General features: G+C 39.9%; 1 long non-coding RNA gene and 1 pseudogene across 1 annotated transcript; one reads left to right on the forward strand and one right to left on the reverse strand.

Annotated features, from left to right (window-relative positions):
* The first annotated feature begins 499 nt into the window (after positions 1–499).
* Positions 500–2,566, forward strand: LOC131246577 (uncharacterized). Its single transcript, XR_009171441.1, has 4 exons — positions 500–667; positions 1,542–1,975; positions 2,079–2,166; positions 2,268–2,566. It is a non-coding gene; the product is annotated as an uncharacterized LOC131246577 (long non-coding RNA).
* Positions 2,567–11,199: 8,633 nt separating this feature from the next.
* Positions 11,200–13,882, reverse strand: LOC131246572 (chalcone synthase 3-like; annotated as a pseudogene).
* Positions 13,883–17,763: the final 3,881 nt, after the last annotated feature.

Consider the following 17,763-nt stretch of genomic DNA (forward strand, 5'->3'; position numbering starts at 1 on the left):
TAGTTGGTCTGCAAGCGGATGGTTAAAAAGGAAATGTGGATGGCCAACCTCAGATTGAAAGGTTCAAAATCTGGGCTGAAGCCAGCCTCAGGCCTACAGTTGGCAGCCCCAACTGAGAGAGATTATTTCCTACAAACATATCCCACCTAATGAAAGAAACATCTTGACATTGCTACAAATAGAATATTACATCATATGTTTTTCTAGAAAAAGCTCAAACATATATATATATATATAGGGAAAAGGTACTATACGCTCGACCTTACCATATGCTTCCGTAAGGTCGAGCGTTGTCATGATGCTGGCCGTCGGATGCTCAAGTTTGAAATCAACGGCTAGAGTTAAGACGGGATTTTCCTGTGAGAGACCGGTCGTTCCGGTTACATGGGATCCCTAGCCCAGCAACCTTCTCTCTATCGCCCTCAATACCAGCAGCCCTCTCTCTCCCTCAATCCCTGCCATGAGCTACCTCCGTGTGCAGCCCTCTCTCCGCCACCAGCAACGTTCGCCTCCACCTCTCTCTCTCTCTCAATCGGCACCACCAGCCGCGACCGCCTCCACCTCTCTCTCCCTCCTTCTCTCCCTCAATCGGTACCACCAGCCGCGACCGCCTCCACCTCTCTCTCTCTCATTCCCTTCCACCACGCTGTGCAACTTCAGATTACAGGTAAGACCCCTACCACCACGCTGTGCAGCCTTGGATTGAGCCTTACAAGTAAGGCCTCTGTTTTTTAGTATTTTTCCTGTATTTTTTTCTAGATTGAGATGCTCTGGATCATGTGTTTGATACATTTCTAGTGTTTGAATAATGACAATACACATGTTTTGGTGATTCCGCAATAATGCGGTCAAGCTTTTGTGACAAACGGAACTCTCCACAACCATGGGCCGGGGTTCCAAGTTCCACCACTTGTAACTTTACTGATAAGGAAAAAAAGATTTGTACATCAATACTTGGAAGGAGTGAAAAAAGAAAAAACAAAACAGCCCCGCATAACAATCTAGCTTTATAAAATTAATAGGAACTTGGGGGAGAAACAGAAGCTAAAACCTCCCAGTACAGCCAATCCCTGCAAAACCTCCACCAAAATGCCCCTTACCTCCCTAGGAAGATCCAATGATTGATGAAGACTTTGATTGTAGGGAACCCCCAAATGCAATCCAAAACCAAAGCAACATAATGACATAAAAACAATAGCACAGCCAACCCTACACCAAAACCACAACTCCTAAATTCCACCTAGTCCCTACTGCTTTGCTTTAGCCTCAGCTTAAAATCCATCACAGTATCATCCCCAAGCTAACAACTGTAGCAGCAAGCGATCATGGGCCGGGGTTCCAAGTTCTATTAACATCAACAAGAATAATTTGTATGTAGGTTTTTATTAAGTTTTAATAGCAGGTTTCATAATATCGAGAATATCACAAGGGATTATCATAGTTCCGGTTGTCAGTGGGCAGGACTTAGGCCTAGATATTGAATTGTTGGGCTGGACATGTTCAGCTGTAAGGGAAACCTCTCATGGATTGGTAAGATACAGCTGGTAGCATTGAAAAGGTCTGGTGGGGCAGGCATCCCTGCAAGGCTTGTGGGAGATTTTTGAAGGGGTGAGAAAGCTTCATAAGGAGATGGGAAGGGTGGTTGCTGCTATGGTTTTCTTTGAGAGGGAAGATTCCCAATCAATCTAATTTGAAATGTTTCTGAGTTTCAGTTTGATGGTAGCATTTATAAGTTTTGATCAGGTAGCAAATTACTGAAATTGATCTGGTCATCCATCTCTTTAATCAAATTAAGCTTAATAGAAGAAAGTTTCTATTGGCCTAAGATGCACAGAGACGTCTCCAAGCATGTAGAGAGGTGCACAAAATACTAGTCTGTATACACTTAGATTTCAAGGAGTGGAGAGCTTCTCATTGTGCAAGTTGGCTAGTTTGCAAATTGCCTGATTGAGGCTAGAAATTAATTGCAGCATAAGTACGTGCCTATCATCTCGTTCAATGTGCTGACTTGCTCATGGGTTGCATTTTTTCTCTCTTATATTTTTTACCAATTTCAAGTACTTTTTGTTTTTGTGCAGATCTGAGATCATTCAACGCAAGTTTACAATAACAAAGGCACTGCTATTCAAGGCTGACAGGTCATCGTTCGACCGCCTTTATCAACAGGTTTGGGACATGTCTATTTTGCCTGACAACGTGAGGCAATTGCTACTTCTAATACACACATTTCTTGATAGCCTCTGATATTGGTGTTTTAATACCTGCAGACCATGTACATGGATGGTATTCTCCAGTTTGCAGTTTGTGTCAACGGAACTGTGCTTCAGCGATCCAGACCATTGATACTATGGGCCCCCACTTTTAAAGGGCATATCTCGAAAACCATTCAGATGAGAAGACCCTTCCCAACCCAGTTGGATGATGTGGTTGTATGATGAACATATGGGAATATGATTAAATGAAATGATCGATGTTTGGCTTATCTCGAAATGAAAGTCCTTTAACAAGGCTATTGCTTTAGATAATTTTTATTTTATTTACGTAACCAAAAAAAAGCTGATTGGAAATTCACACAGATGATGATTGCTTAGGTGATGTCCTTATCATGTATTACAATAAATTGGCCAAAACTGGGAGGGAAATACATCATATACAAATGCTTTCTTTACATTACAGCACACTTGTCTTTAGTTTTGGATTCCGGATTTGATGAAGAGCTATTGCTGCTCCTTGGCCCCTATAAGAAACAAACATCTCTTGTAAAAACAACACATTTGTGGTTACATTGCAGTGAAGTTACGTTCAATATGGGTGAGCGAAAGGATTCTTGCAGAATAATTCTACAACAGGCCTGAGATGGCTCTACGCAAGTAAGCGAAAAGAATAACACACAGCCTGTAGCCCAAAGCAAAGCGTGCATGTTACAACTCATGGTCATGCTAACATAACAAAGAATTTCTTGCATAGCAGCTTTGTATTGCAGCAAATTAAGATAGCAATGTTCATTCCAGGCATCTTTCTTTGCAGATGAAACAACCAAGTAATAGTACATCTTTTAACATGGAAGCTTTTAAAAAAAAAAGTTAACGAAAGGAAGAACAAAAGCAAAAGAGAGAGAGAGAGAGAAAACTTGACAGGCATCTCTACATATCATGTACGTGGGGCCCACCACGGACGCCCAAAGGTGCCCTAAAAGTATGAAATCAAAAATACAATTTATGCAACAGATTGTATTAACTTATACTAACAGAGAAAGTGGAAAAAGCTACGGATAAAGACCGTAGCATATTGGTAGCAATTGGTATCGTATCCATAGGTCTTAAAGATATGGCTACGAATAAACCATACGGTTTAAATCCGTAGCTATAGTTTCCATAACTCAAAAGACAGCTACGGATTATATTTGTATTTAATCGTACCAATAGGCTGAAGTTAGTAACAGCTACGGTTTCCAGATAAAAAGCTACGGTTAATAGCTGTAGCTATGGCCTATAATTTTTTTAAAAAGAAGAGAAATTATAATAATGGTATTTCTTACCATGGTAGTACATGCCCTGATAGAAATTATAATAACGTCTCTCATATACTAACAATAACCAATTTCACTAAGAGATGAATGATATAGTTTTAGATAAAGACACTAAGTTACCTAAAACCAAGGCTTTGACGTAAGAGAAGCTGCCAGAAGTAGATTCTGGTGGTGTTATCAATAGAGATAGAAAATTCAGTCTATAATTCTGTTATGGTTTTGCATCATAGAGAACTTTTTCTTTCTCATGGTTCCCATGTAACTTGCTTCTGTTACATTTCTGACATCAACAAGTAGATCCAATTTCAAGAAGTATGCTTAGCATGATTAGGATATTTGCTAGAATCTCAGGTTAGGGAACAAGTGTTAACACTAGATACAATAATACAAGGCCACTAGCAATCTTCTGCCACTGTCCAAGTCAACAAGGTTACTGGCTTCACCAATTAAAAATACAAAAGTAAATTTTACAAAAAAAAAAAACCAGATAAAACAAACCTTTTTTTCTTTTACATGCAAAAACTGATATTGATTTGGGTCTCAAGCACAAGAAAATAAATGAACTAGCCTTTGTCTAGAACTATCAAGCATCTTATTGCATAAGCCCTTCATCACAAAGGACTATAGATGTTCACTTTGTTCATGAGTACTAGTGATAGGCTCGATTGAATATTCCCATTGGAGGATTGGATCAAGTCTCCTAACCATGAGGTCCATTATCCTTGGATGTAATTAACTTGATCACACACTGGTTTTAACTAATTCTTAAGTCACTTAGCAGCTGACACATAGATGGGAATGTGTACCACCTACATTAGGATTCCATGAAAGCCTCATATACACTAACATGAGATCCACTAGTTTTCCCAGGACTTTCTAGATACATCTTATAAATTAAAACCTCCATCAAGCCTTTTAAAGTTTCCTGGCACCTCGAATTGTTTTCACAAGGTTTCTCCATCATTTTTTTTTTAATTGTTGGATATTTTTATTTCATCATTTAAGTATTTTTATCTTTATGGAAATTCAATGGTAAGCTTTTAGCTGTCCACCTATTGTTCTCACGTGGGATTTTGAGCCAAGAGTAGACACTACTCATAGTGGAAATGTTGGGTGCATGTAATAGATAGGTTAACAGACATTTGCTAATGTATGGCATATCCTACAAATACATTTGTAGGAATGAGAACTGAAAGTGGTTCTCCAAGAGATACCCTAGGAGCCTCCTATTTATGATCCTGTCCCCAACAGGGGTGGGTCATAAGGGTCACATATCCAACCCTACTTAGACATCTAAAGCCAAGAGAGGAAACGACAGCAGAAAAGAAAAAAAATATATGAGAAATTCATCTCCTCTCCTTCTATTTGTGTGGTCTGCCTAATTGAGCAACTCTCTTTACTCCAATCACAGCCGTTAAGAGTGTGATTAGAAGAGGACTCACTGGCCTCCCCTTTATTGGAGATGGATAGAGGAGAGACCATCTTCATCAAATTTACGCAACTCAAGGAACATGATTGTAGGTCTAACCGCAACCATCCATTTTGATTCTTAGAAATCAGATTTCATCCAGACGAGAATAAGATCTTATAAAATCAAATTTTGGAATTTTCAATGTTTGAATGGACTATTCTAGTTTTCACAATTTGCAGACACCCAAAATCATATCCCAGATTAAAGATCCCTCTCTTTCAATCTTTTGCTTGTTTTCCACTAAATGTGAATTGTTGCAAATTTCTGTCAACTTTCTACAAGTCAACCATCAAGGGGTTAGGATCACCCAATCTGGAAAACAAATTCTGATTTTTTACAAGATTTTTGTGACATTCACCATCTATAACAAGGTCCATTAGTTCATTAGTGGTAAACCCTGATGTAAGAATGTTGAGCATCGACAACCTTTGTGTTCATTAAGGCTCAGATCCTCTCTCCTTTTATTGAAAATAAGAGGTATAATTTCTTACTTATGACTCCCAATTCAAAGAAATTTCAATTTTTTTCCTGATAGTGAAATAAGCACACATCTCAACATCAAGAGTTTTGTTAGGCGAACACACAAGCATATTAAAAAAAAGGGGAGAAAGACAGAAAATTGTTGATATGAAGCATGAAATTTGTTGATTTTTAAGTAGGAAAAGAAAATTGGTGTTACATTTCTGACATTAAGAAATTTCCACATATGAAAATTCGATTTCAAAACTGACAGTAATTTGGACAGTAATTTGGAAAGCCATAGATTTGTACAATGGTGTTGGGCCAGTGGTCTGATCCCAATCGGGTGTGAACAGAGTCCTGATATGCTAGACAGTACAAGTGGAGGTCATGGTTTGGTATATAGACCATTGATCTCATGGGCCCCACCAAAGATCAAGGATGCCCAAAAATTCTTCATGATTGCAAATTGATGGTTATGAGAAAAAATGCAGCCACTCCACATTCAGCAGAAAGAAAAAGGATTGGAAGGTTAGAATTTCTAATCAGTGTGATATTTTAGAACATGATCCATCCATGGTAGCACCCATCAGGTCAACAGTCTGGATCCCTCATCCTTGAACCATGGGTCCACTTGTATAAACATATCCCTGGCTCGAGGATAAAATGGTTCCTCCAAAATGACATATTTTACCAATAGAGCTGACTTAAATGAAAACTGTTGCATACCATTACTTGGCACATCATGCGCCATTTTCTTGCAAGAGAGAAGTAATTTATCTTTTGATAAATCTTTAAAACCTATTGAAATACCAAAAAAATAGGGAAAATACCAAAAAACAGAGGCCTTACCTGTAAGGCTCAATCCGAGGCTGCACAGCGTGGTGGTAGGGGTCTTTCTTGTAATCTGAGGCTGCATATCATGGTGGTAGGGAATGAGGGAGAGAGAGGTGGAGGCGGTCACGGCTGGTGGTACCGATTGAGGGAGAGAAGGAGGGAGAGAGAGGTGGAGGCGGCAGCGGCTGGTGGTGCCGATTGAGAGAGAGAGAGAGAGAGAGAGAGAGAGAGAGAGAGAGGTTGCTAGTATTGAGGGCGATAGAGAGAAGGTTGCTGGGCCAGGGATTCCATGTAACCGGAACGACCGGTCTCTCACGGGAAAATCCCGTCTTAACTCGAGCTGTTGATTTCAAAGTTGAGCATCCGACGGCCAGCATTATGACAACGCTCGACCTTACGGAAGCCTACGGTAAGGTCGAGCGTATAGTACCTTTTGCCATATATATATATATATATATATTGACACTCGAACAAAAAGAAGATTTCCTTCATCTTCATCTTCATCTTTATCTTTTTAGGGGCACATGTAACAATTTTAGTTAGAATAAAGGGCAGAAGAAATTATAAAGAGGGGCAAAGAATACCATCAGCTTTCATGACTCCGAATGCATTTACAGCTTGCTCAGACAAACCTTGCCAAGTGCCAACAGGGTGAAGGAAATGTTACTGTTTTGCAATCAACCTAACAAAAATGAAAGAAAGAAAAAAAAGAAAAAAAAAATACTAAAATAAATTACTTTTTCTTAAAAGATACTGAATGAACGGTGTGGATATAATAAATACATCATTGTGGGCCCTTGTAACTTTGATCTCCTTTGAAGAACCGTTCGGTACAACTCAGAGCCAGCTAGGTTGGTGGTGTGTGGTACACCAGCCAATCCGCTTCCTAGCCTCAGTGGGCCATGGAGAAAAGTTTGTTTGGGATTGTCCAATCAGTATGGATTTTGGAGAATAGCTCAACCAAAGTAAGGCCCAGTCGATGGTCAGTATTGAATTTCGTAGACGGTTGATACATGCACAAAAAGGAAAACCTACTCGTCCATTGACCTCTCTTATTTTCAGAAGCGTCATCATTTCTGAGATCCTCCCAAGCCCCGCCCATATCTCAGCGTGCCGGTGCCGTTATTGCTGTCATTGTTATTAATTATTGTTGTCGTTATGGTGGCCGGAAGATGTTTGGCTGGTGTACGGCATACCACCGACCTGGCTGGTGTGTTGACGTCACTAAGTTCTGTGGGTCCCATTACGAGGTATATGTTATATCCAAACCGTCCGTCTATTTTGCGAGCTTGTGGTTGGGCTTGTGCCAGAAAATAAGACAGATCCAAAGATCAAGTGGACCACTGCAAAAAGTAGTGTGTGATTTAATGTTTACCATTGAAACCCTTTTGGGGGGCAAAAGTTTTGGATCGACATGATATTTGGTTTTTGGATGGAAAATAAACATTACGGTGAGCCCTACAACTGTTGTTTTAACATGAGGATCATTATCTTTACTGCTATTTGTGGTGTGGTCCACTTGAGCTTTGGATATGACTCATTTTTAGTCTCATGATCTAAAACGATATCGTTGAATGGATGAATGGTGTGGATATAACAAAGACATTATTGTGGGGCCATGTAACTTTGATCTAGTTGGAGCTTGAAGAGTGTCAGCGTTGGTCTTCCACGACACTTTCCCACCCTAGCTAGGTTGGTGATATGTGGTACACCAGCGAATCAGCTTCGGTGATGACATACCACCAATCTGGCTGGTGTGTTGACATCACTAAGTTTAGTGTGTCCCATCATAAGGTATGCATTATATCCCAGCCATCCTTCCATTTGACGAGTTTGTCGTAAGGCTTGAGCAAAAAAATAAGACAAACCCAAAGATCGAGTGGACCACACTGCCAAAAGTAGTGGGGGATTGAACTTCTACCATTTGAAACCCTTCTAGGGTCAAAGAAGTTTTGGATTAATATGATACTTGTTTGTCCTCTTAATCCAAGTCTCTGTAATCTTATGAACAGATTGGATGGAAAATAAATGTTATGGTGGCCCTACAAATGTTTTAACAGTGAGAATCATTATCACCGCTGCTATTTATGGTGTGGTCCACTTAAGCTTTGGATATGAATATTTTTGGAGTCAGGCTTTAAAATGGTCTCACAAAATGGACTAATGGTGTAGATATAATAAATACATCATTTTATGGTCCATGTATATCTAATCTTCTTTGAACCGTTCCACCTTCAACTCATTTTGGGGGCTCTATAACATTTATCTCCTTTGAGCTGTTTTTATAACTCGGAGCTCGAGGAGTGGAGGTGCTTGTCTTCTTTGCATGACACGTACCCACACCAGCAAGATCGATGGTGTGTGATACACCAGCCAATCCGGTTTCGGTAACAACTATATTGTTAGTTTAGTAAGATGCGGATTTCCAATGAACCAACGTTGGACCCACTATGATGTTTGTGAGAAATATACCTGTCCATCCATTTTGTGAGCTCATTTTAGGACTTGTGACTAAAAGTAAGCAATATCCAAGACTCAAGTAGGCCGCACTAAAGGAAAAGTTGGGTAGGAAAATTCCCACAGTTGAAACCTTCTTGGGTTGACCGTGATGTTTAAATGCCATCCATACCATTCATAACGTCATTCATATTGAGATGAATTGCGAACACAAATATTACCCTAATTCAAAACTTATGTGGCCACATGAATATTTCAACCGTGGATGTTCAATCCTCACATTTTGGCCCACTTGAGTATTGATTCTGGCTCATTTTTGGTCCCATGCCCTAAATTAGCTCACAAAACGGATGGATAGAAACCTAGGTGGGGCCCACCATGATGTTTGTGAGAAATCTACCCGTCTATCCATTTTATGAGCCCATTTTAGGACTTGAGACTAAAAGTGAGCAGGATCCAAGACACAAGTGGGCTGCATTAAAGAAAAAGGTGGGTAGAAAAATTCCTACAATTGAAACCTTACTGGCGTCGATATTGATGTTTACATGCCATCTATATCGTTCATAATGTCATTCCTACTGGGATGAACTGAGAACACAAATATTACCCTGATTCAAAACTTCTGGGGCCCCACAAATGTTCAATTGTGGAAGTTCAATCCTCACGTTTTTGGCCCACTTAAGTATTAGATCTGGCTCATTTTTGGTACAAAGCCCTAAAATGAGCTCACAAAAAAGATGGGTGGTGTAGATTTCTCATAAACATCATGGTGGGCGCCACCTAAGTTTTCAGCGCAGAAATCCATGTCCAAACTAGACAAAATATGTATCTAATTTGGACACTAATTTCTGCGCTACACTAGAAACCTAGGTGGGGCCCACTGTGGTGTTTATGAGAAATCTACCTGTCCATCCATTTTGTGAGCTCATTTAAGGACTTGAGACTAAAAGTGAGCAAGATCCAAGAAGTGGGCCGCATGGGAAAATGCGGGTAAATTCCTACCATTGAAACCTTACTGGGGTTGACAGTGATGTTTAAATGCCATGTGGGTTTTGGGTTCCCGTCAGATATTTTGAAGTGGGTTTTGGTTTTTTGGGTTGCCGGTAGTTGGGTCCCGTTTTTCTCATTTTCTTATGATATGCGTTTTTTAGAATTATTTTTGGAGCAATTCATGCTTTGAAGTGGAGGGTAGGAAAGGTTTTTTTTGTTTAGAGATTGAAATCCATTCTCTCTCTTTGTCTCTCATATACATATATGATTCTATTAATGGATTAGGCTTTTCCGTGGCTAAGTTAAAAATACAAAAAAAAAATCCTACCTTTAGCAAATCATCTATCACTATCACAACTGGTGGTTGAAAAGGTAGTTGAGTCCTAAAATTGGGTCTTAAACTATCCATTTCAGCGCAGGCAGAACACACCGCGCTCTTATACTGAGTGAAGTATGACTTTTGCACGCCCACATTATTCTAACCAGACACGTTAACCAAATACAGGCCCTTGCTGCCCTTGCTAACAAGTTAGCTCGTGTTTGATTGAAATACGAAAACAGTTAGAAAATAAAGGCGGACATTTTCGATGGTTAGTGGTCTCTGTTGAATAGGTTCACTTGGACAGTCCAGTCAATTAATCTGAACTGTCCATTAAATCCCAAACACGTTTCATGGGCTATGATGCAAACATCATGCTGATTAGATTTACGATCATATCTTTCCTTGATTTGCCCTTATTTTCAATAGCCTTCCTTTTCCCACGCGATCTATCCTTGAAGAAATTAAGGATTGAAGAAGTGTTCCTAATTATGTTTTATTCCATTCATAGGTTATTGGTTAGGTCCAGCACATATTTCATGAGGAGCTACCATGCAAACATCACACATATATTAAATATATTGACCATTTGATCAACATCTTTAGTATGGACGGTCAATTTACAAGAAAATATGTTGAATCAACAATTTAATCTATTTATTTATTAGCTAGGGACCTCATCAAGTAACAAATTCGGATTCTCTACTTGCCAAGATTCTCTACTTGCCACAAACATAAAATTTTTATTTTCCTGCATTGTAATTAGTCCATGTCATCATTTACATTGTCACCACTACTGCATTAAATGTAGTGCATGATGATGTGGCCCCATCAACTTGTAACAAACAAAATTTTTCTATTTATTGCAAGCAGAGGATCTAAATTCATAACATGGATTGCAGGAGATTTTAAAAATTACTTCTTCTTCTTCTTCTTCTTCTTCTTCTTCTTCTTTTTTTTTTGTTCCAAAATTGTAACCATCTCATTCAATGCTTGGAAAAAGGATGGTTGTACAAATTAGGCCAAATCAAGAATGGCTTGGATCATTCGACGATATGTTATTGGTACCTTATAAAATATGTTCTAGATATAATGGACAGCTCAGATGAATCCATTGGAAAGAGAGTCCAATGTGACCACTAACATAATAACTTATTATATTGCTACTGGGAACTTTTGAATTTATTACGGAATGCATCTGAAAGCATAACAGAACTAAGCCTAACAATAATTCAACCATTCAAATAAGAACCTTATTTGGTGGACAGTGAACCTTGAACCATACCCACATCTTAGTGGGCTACACTTGGAAGGCTATGCAAGACCACGGTCTCAACAGTCAGGCCAGGCCCAAACCCAAACAACACACCCCAATCCAGTCCCTCTCCGGTCGTCGTCTTCCCTTCCTCTACAGACTTCCTCCTCATCTCATCCAAAATAAATAATACAGAGGCGCTTGACATGTTCCCGAACTCGCTTAGAACGTGCCTTGTAGCCCTCAACTTCTGTCTTGAGTTTCATTTTTTGCTCTACTTCATCAAGTATGGCCGCCCCACCTGGGTGCACGATCCAGAAGATCGAATTCCAGTCATCGATGCTGAGTGGCTCGAATGCCTCTGCTACAATCTTCTCGATGTTCTTCGATATGAGCCCTGGCACTTCCTTGACAAGGTGCATTGTGAGGCCCACCTCACGTAAGTGGACACGGATTGCACCCTCTGAATCAGGTAGTATGGTTTGTGAGGCTGACGCAAGTTGAAAGAGTGGTTGTTCGGAGGAGTTAGGATCAGCTCCTATAATCGCTGCAGCTGCACCATCTCCAAAGAGTGCATGAGCAACAAGGCTATTGAGGTCAGTGTCGGACGGGCCGCGGAAACCAGTCGCAGTGATCTCGGAGCACACAACAAGAACACGTGCACCAGCATTATTCTCGGCTAGGTCTTTTGCAAGCCGGAGGGCTGTACCACCAGCAAAGCAGCCTTGTTGATAGATCATGTATCGTTTGATGGATGGATGGAGGCTAAGGAGCTTGGTGAGCTGGTAGTCGGTGCCAGGCATGTCGACACCGCTCGAGGTGCAGAAGACTAGGTGGGTGATCTTAGATTTTGGGTGGCCCCACTCCTTTATGGCCTTGGCTGCTGCTTCCTTACCGAGTTCTGGGACAGCGACGATGGCTATTTCCTGGCGGGCGTCGAGGGATGAGGCCATGAATGCACAGATGTTGGGATTCTCCTTGAGTATGTCCTCGGTTAGGTGCATGTAACGTTTCCGGATCATCGATTTATCACCTGCATGGTGCAAAAACAAATCGTTTAGTATGAGCTGCGAATGCTATTTTAGCACTTTGAAAATATATTATCAGTATAAACTCGGTACAGATGAGATATAAACCAGCCCCAAGCTTGTATAAATAATGTTGTGACGAAAAAAGAAATCAAATCTGGCACTGAAAATTTTTCTTACGATGATGAAGTTTTTTTTTTTTTTTTTTTTTTAAACGACGGCTCGCCAATCCTTTGAAAAAAGGAAGATACAACCTAGCTGGGATTCGGGTGGGTTGAAGACAAAAACAAAGCAATCCGCCTATCGTAACTATGCGTGAATATGCAAAACCCGAAAAGAACAAAGCAGGGGGAGCCTAAAAACAAAAACCGGCCCCCTGTCCCCCACCAGAGAGAAGGACCTCTGAGGACCTAATGGAACGGGCGGAAAAGCATTGAGGAGACGGCCTGCTGATGAATATGATGATGAAGTTTCCTGTGCAAGAAAAACATAAAAAATGCCAAGGACCTGTTTGGGTGCAACTTAAAAATGAGTTCATCTAGCGCAGGAAGGGACGTGATGAGGTTGATCACCACCTTCCTCATGAGATAACTACTTCAAATTTTCACAGAGTTTCCTCGATTCCACGAGAGAATAAAGCATGAATAATTCCTAATAAATTTGAAATAACTTGATTGATGATAAAAAAAGAAAAAAGAAAAAAAAGAAATGACAAATCATTAAATGAGGAATCGAGTTTTAGACTTGGACTCCAACTCTAACACCCAAAAAACGTGAATTAATATAAATAGTAAACTTACTATTTATAGACAATGTCTATTCCTACTATACTTCATGGTTTTTGGCCAAAAATAGTAAGTGTCCAACTTGGACTTATAACCACATTATTCTCCTAAATTTTCTAAGCCATTTTCATGTTGGAAACGACTTCAACAACTCAAAGGATCGAAAGTTATACTCAAACTAAAACTTACTATTTATAGTAAAAATGAAACTAAATGTGACTTTTGACCATTGATCTAATGAAATCTTGCAAATCTGGCAGGGTTGGTTGGATTAAGTAATTTCTTCTACCCAAAATTACATATAATATGTTGAAAAACTCATCCCGATTTGTGAGATACGACTTATTTAAGGTTTTAACGGTCCAAACCATTTTCGCCTCCTATCAGGCCTTCTCAGGTCCATCCTTGTCATGAAAGTGTCTGGAACCTGCTATACATCATCATCTGATTTTAATTATGATTAAATGGAATGAGATGAACTCATATTTTAGTAGCACCCAACCTGACCCCAAGGATTAGTGAAGATATAACAAATAACACAAAGTCAGTACGTTGTTCATGTACTCACATATTCGCTTGAACTTCTCTTTGAGATCAGTCATTTGCTCGCTATTCGTCACCCTAAAGTAGTAATCCGGGCAGTCTGCCTGGATCACCTCATTCGGCGGTGTGGCTGTGGCGATGGCTAGCACTGTGGCGGGACCCTCTGTTCGTTGGGCCTTCCTGATCTCATCAATCGAAACCGTAGACATGGCTCTCCATTGCATGCCTTCTTGTACACTACTTTTCACCATAACGTAACAATGCTCAAAAAAAGTCGATCCAAGACGTTTGGACACTATGATGCTTTGGTGAAATGAGGGAGCATTTGAGTTATATACATGAGGGTGGGTTGCTTGGAGGGGCACGCCTGTTTGAAGTTGTGCTAGGGAACCGACGGGTATAGGAGCTGCCACGTATCACACTTGTTTTTTTTTTTTTTTAATTCTTTTTCTTGTGAATTGGGGCCCACCGTTTTCATGACAGGAATGGGCGGTCAGAGGTGTTGATCAAGTTGGCCACCATGTGGATGAGTTATGGGTTATGGGTCAAAACAATGTAGTTATTGGCAACTGTTACTATTAATGTTGCTGGTCTCGGCCGCTCAATGTGGCTGCTGATTTTTTATTTTTATTTTTTACTACTTAGCCCTTCCTTTCGTAATACATTGATCTGCCAGATTCGACAGTCTTTTCTTTGTGTCCATGTGGTGTGGCCCACTAAATCAACTGATCCTAATGCCACTTGTACGCTCCTTAAACTTAGGCTGAAGGTAAGCCTTTGTGAGTGGATCTGCGATCTGAAGCTTCCAGCTGACAAGCCACATAGACCCCTAATGACTCTTGAGTACCCTCATTAAAAACGAGATTTTAGGGCCTACTTTTTTTCTTTTTTTTTTAAATAAAAATAAAAATTTAGGGCCTACTTAATTAGGCTGGGTGAAGCAGGGATGGAAGTGACCAGGTTGAACACTGTCTTCCTCAATGATAACTACGAATCCACGGGGTTTTTCTGGACTCCTCCCAAAGATTCCTTGATACCACGAAGGAAGAAAATAGAAAATAATTTCTAATAATTCTGAAAATAAATTGAATGATGGTAAAAACTATTTTGCAACCCTTTAAATAATGATATCAAACCTTGAAAGAATTTTCAGAATAAAACTCTAACTCAAATTCCCTCAAAATGTGACTTACTATAAATAGTAAACTTATTATTTATAGATGGTCATGATTTCTACTTAGACTTCATGGTTTTCAGCCAAAAATAGTAAGTGTCCAATTTGTCTTAACCAAGTTATTCCCTTAAAATTTCTATGGCCTTTTCATGTAGGGCACAACTCCTGAAGCTCAAAGGATCAAGAGTTATGACTGAACTAAAAATTACTATAAATAGTAAAATCGAAATTAAAACGGACTTTTGACCTTGGATCTGTTGGAATCTCGCAGATTCGGCATGGACACCGGGTTGGTTGGACAAATTAGCTTCTCCTACCCCAAAATCATATATTATACATCGAACAACTCAGTCCGGTTTGCGAGATATGCCTGCATTAGTGTTTCAACGGTCCTAAACACTTACGCCTTCAATCGGGCTGGTTGGCTAAAGTAGCTTCTCCTACCTTAAAGTCATATATTGTACACTGAATAACTCATTTCTCTGGTCCATCTTGGCCAGAATTTGTCCACGACCCACTCTACATCACTTGGTTGGAACTCTTTGATATTTGAAATGATAACTTACATGTAAGATGCTTCTTCTTCTTCTTCTTCTTCTTCTTCTTCTTCTTCTTTTTTTTTTTTTTTTTGAAGGAAAGGTGGAACGGAGCCACAAATTGATGTAGAGCGGGTCGCGGACAATTTCATGGCCAAGATGGATCAGAAAAGGCTTGGTTGATGACAGAAGTGATTCGGACCGTCGGAACTTAGATTGGGCGCACTACCAAAAAAATGATCAAAGGCTACGGACCATGCTACTTTTTAACTACGGACAAAAACCGTAGCTAATTTGCTACAGCTTAAAACCGTAGCTAAAAGCTAACGCCCACCACCCATTGCTACAGCATTTAACAGCCCCTTAAGGGACTTTACAAGGCCCATTACAATATGTATGCTCCATCTAATACGTCTATCCATTTTAACGGATCATTTTAGGGCAAGAGCCCAAAAAAGAAGGTAGATCGAAGGCTCAAGTGGACCACACTGTAGGAAATAGTGGAGATTAAATACATACCATCAATTAATGGTGTGTTTCAAGTGGACGTTCGATTTGCACATTTTTGGCATCGTTCTTTATAAAAAAAATTTCAAAATTAATGGATGGAGTAGATATACCAAATGCATCACGGTGGGCCCCATAAAACTCTTAAGAGGACCGTCCGCGTCTAGCTCGTCAGAGGCTGTGCGAATGGTGAGGGGTGTGGAGATTCAAAAATTGGTATAGAGGCTACAGACCAACGTGCATTTTAGCTACGGATTAAAGCCGTAGTATTTAAAAATACGGAAATTTTCGTTCGCGGGTCCCTTTTTCTCCTTCCCCCGCTCGTGAAAAAATGAATATTCCCTCCCACTCTCGTGAGAAAAAACCCAAACCCTCTTTTCACCCACTCTCTCTCTCTCTCTCTCTCTCTCTCTCGATCTCCTGAATCGTCTCTCACGAACACTCCTCTCTCACGAAACCCTCTTTTCCCCCTAACCATCATCTCTCTCTCAATCTCACGAAACCTCCCCTCTCTCATGCCATCATCCGCGTCTCTACTGCTCGATCGTGTCCCATTTAGGTATGCAAGACCGCTTATCTTCTTTTTTCTCTTTTGAATATTCAGATTTCTCTCTCTTTTGTTTTGTGGAATTGGATTGGGGGTTTGAGGGGGTATTGATTAGATTGATTGGGTGGTTGAGGGGGTTCAGAGATTATGGGTTTGTGCAGATGCTTGCTGCATTGAGCATGAATTTGGCCGTGATCTAAAAAGATGAGCTAGATCCAAAACTCACATGGGCCACACCTCGAGGGACAGTTCGGATGGAAAACAGCAACCACTGAAACCTTCTTAGGCCCTGCCAAGATGTGCATATGCCATCCATGAAGATGGCATGCTGCTGTTGGCAATCCATTAGCCCCACCATGAAGATTAGCTCAATCTCTGTTTTAATAAAAAGGAATGATCATATGCATTTTAAAGGACAATAATGTTACTGTTCACATCTCATGAATCACCAATCCGTATGCATCCAATATGTTGAAAATTTGGGGCCCACCAGCAGTATGTGCATGGGCAGATGCACATTCAGTTTTGTTGCTGTTTTTTTTTTTTTTTTTCAAACGAGCATGCCCACAAATTAAGTTCTGCACCGCCCCTGCTTCCCATTTCATATGGGAGATATCATTCAAAGGCCATGCTCCTTGTATGTCCTCAGGGGGTAAGTATTGTTATACATACAACGAATTTGATCTATGTTGACTGGAACAACAAAACCCAAGGTTTGTGGATGCAAGATTTCCCATGGAAAGATCAGAAGAATCTGAGCAGACCATGTGCATTTGAAAATGACTTAGTTGATTACCTCAATGCGCTAAAGGTATTCTTTCTTTTGTTCTATTTCAACTTGGGGCTTGTAGGAACCATAATCTATTATGCTAAAGATAGGTGTTTGGAACACTTAATCTAACTATAGCCAAATTCATTGATTGTGTAATTAATGTGTTTGATTTACCTGAATTACTAAATTTACTAGTTATTAATTCCCAATTAATAAAATGGGCACAAATCTTTGGCAATTAAAAAAAAAGAAGTTAGAAGTCCCCAATTCATGAAGTTGGGAAGTCAAGGAATTTTTGATGGCTACGCTGGGTAATCATTCCATGGAATCAGTGAACTTGGCAATTTTGAATTACTAAATTCACAAATTGGGTAGTTCAACATATTTCTAGTTTGCATGTTTTTTCTAGTTACTCGATATGATATTTGACTTGTTTTTTTTTTTTTTTTTCTGGTACTCTGTAGTTCATCGATATTTATGGTCTGCATGAATTTTGTACTATATCTTTGAACATATTTATAGTCTTAGGCTCCATTTGGTCATCACATTGGTGT

The sequence above is a fragment of the Magnolia sinica genome, chromosome 5, assembly GCF_029962835.1.
Source record: "Magnolia sinica isolate HGM2019 chromosome 5, MsV1, whole genome shotgun sequence".
NCBI lineage: Eukaryota > Viridiplantae > Streptophyta > Magnoliopsida > Magnoliales > Magnoliaceae > Magnolia > Magnolia sinica.